We start from the raw sequence: 2483 nt of genomic DNA, 5'->3' as shown, positions 1-2483 counted from the left end.
CCTACAGCCACGAATACTCTACCCAGAGAAGCTATCATTCAGAATAGAAGGGCAGAGAAAGTGCTTCCAGGACAAAGTAAAACTGGAGTTCATTAGATCAAACCACTGTTATTCGAGATGTTAAAGAGACTTGTTTAGAAGAAGGAGGATCAAAACTATGAACATTAAAATAAAAACTGTATTACAAAAACCAACAACAGAATCTAGGGCATCAAAACAAAGGCAAACTATGTAGGCAATGAGAGTGGGAAAAGAATTATAGGTATGTGGAACACATTGTGGGGAGGTCAGCGGAGAGGAGGAAGGGGGAAAAGGGAGGGACACGATGCAGGAATTAAGAAGTATAGTAGGAGGGAGTGGAGTAGACAGGAAGAGGTTGAGAAGAACTATATGCACAACCAATGGGCATGGACTAAAATGGGGGGGACAACTGGAGGGAGTGGGGGTCACTGGCTGGATGACAGCAGAGGGAAAAGAAATTGGGACAACTGTAACAGCATAATCAATAAAACGCATTCAAAGGAAAAAAAAAAAGAAATGCAAAGTGGCTTCTAAGGAAACGGGAACCTGCTCTGTTTTTCTCTGAATAGCCTCAAATTCTTGTCAGTAGAATGTGAAAAACAGAACAATTAAGTAAGAGGACATGTTTTTGAACTTGTGTAAAATACCTGGGCGTTTCAACCCTGTATTGATCTGCATTTCCCTTTGTTGTGAAGAGCTGCATGTTTTTCTTATGCATTTCTGTGTGTAGAAAGTAGATAAAAACCCCAGCTAATAAAGAAATGGGGGTCATTTTCCTCAGAAAAAAACCCTCCCTTCCTCAGATGGTGAGTGTCCGAGTAGTTTCTTCACCTATTCCAAGGGACACAGAGTCTCTCACAATGAAAAAATTTGTGTAAACACATAATCTTTCAAAACTAAATCAAGAAGAAGCATAGAACCTGAATAAATTGATAACAACTAGTGAAATTAAAGTAGTAATCCAAAGACTCCTGGCACACAAAAACCCTGGACTGAATGACTTCACAGGTGAATTTTTACAAAACATTTAAGGAAGAATTAACTCCTATCCTTCTCAAACTATTCAAAATAATCCAAGGGGGAAGACTCCCAAACTCTTTCTAATAGGCCAGCATTATCCTAAGTCAAAACCAGGTCAAGATACAACAAAGAAAGAAAACTATAGTCCAATATTGCTAATGAACATAGCTGCTAAAATCCTCAACAAAATATTGGCAAACTGGATCCAGCAGCACATTAAAAAGATTGTAAACCGTGATCCTGTGGGATTGACCCCAGGAATGCAAGGATGGTATAATATTTGAAAATCAATAAACATAATATACCATATAAAAAAATGAAAGACAAAAATTACTAGATTGTATCAATAGATGCTGAAAAAGCATTTTATAAAGTTCAGCACCCATTTATGATAAAAAAACAATCAGCAAACTGGGAATAGAGGGAGCATTCCTCAACATAGCAAAGGCCATATATGAGAAACATGCTTCCAACATCATACTCAATGGGCAAAAACTAAAAACTTTCCCCCCAAGACAAAGAACTAGACAAAGATTTCCACCCTCTCCACTTCTATTCAACATATTTTGGAAGTTCTAGCCACAGTGACCAGACAAGAAAAAGAAATAAAAAGCATCCAAATTGGAAAGGAGGAAGTAAAACTGTCATTATTTGCAGATGACATGATAGTGTACATAAAAAACTCTTTAAACTTCACCAAAAAAACCACTCAACCTAATAAGTGAATATGGCAAAATAGCAGGGTACAAAGTCAATATTCAGAAATCTAAGGCATTTCTGTACATCAACAATGAAATATCAGAGATAGGAACTGGAAAAATCCCATTTACTATAGCAACGAGAAAAATAAGGAGCTTAGGAATAAACTTAACCAAGGAGATAAAAGATCTGTACTTGGAAAACTATAGGAAAACTACAGAACAAAAAGAGAAATTAAATTCTACAGCTACTGGTCTGCAGCTGTTCTTGTGGTGGCAGTTGTGGCATTCCTCTGTGGGAAAGGAATTGTTACACGATTGAACACTTCTCTATTTGCAAAACAGAAAGTGGGCATATGTGTGACAAACATAGGATATAGAGGGAAAAAAATTAAAGAATATACAAATAAATAAAAGCATATACTATATTCATGGATGGGAAGAATCAACATAATTAAAATGTCCATACTACCCAAAGCAATTAAGTTCAACACAATTCTTATTAAAATACCAAAGACAAAATTCACAAACCTAGAACAAATACTTCAAAACTTTATATGGAAGCAAAAAAGACCCCAAGTAGCCTCAGCAATCCTGAGAAACAACAAAATAGGAGGAATCACAATACCTGATCAAACTATAATACAAATCCATGGTAATCAAAACGGTCTGATACTGCCATAAGAACAGACATACAGTATTCCCTCTCTTTATCGCAGTTCACTTATTGTAGCCTCACTGTAT

General features: G+C 36.4%; 1 non-coding gene across 1 annotated transcript; it reads left to right on the top strand.

The window, feature by feature from the left end:
- The first annotated feature begins 1979 nt into the window (after positions 1 to 1979).
- Positions 1980 to 2112, top strand: LOC150019189 (small nucleolar RNA SNORA41). Its single transcript, XR_016509510.1, has one exon. It is a non-coding gene; the product is annotated as a small nucleolar RNA SNORA41 (small nucleolar RNA).
- Positions 2113 to 2483: the final 371 nt, after the last annotated feature.

This window comes from Furipterus horrens, unplaced genomic scaffold (genome assembly GCF_987537825.1).
Source record: "Furipterus horrens unplaced genomic scaffold, mFurHor1.1.pri manual_scaffold_2, whole genome shotgun sequence".
In the NCBI taxonomy this organism is placed as follows: domain Eukaryota; kingdom Metazoa; phylum Chordata; class Mammalia; order Chiroptera; family Furipteridae; genus Furipterus; species Furipterus horrens.
This window is presented reverse-complemented; position numbering and strand designations above follow the sequence as displayed.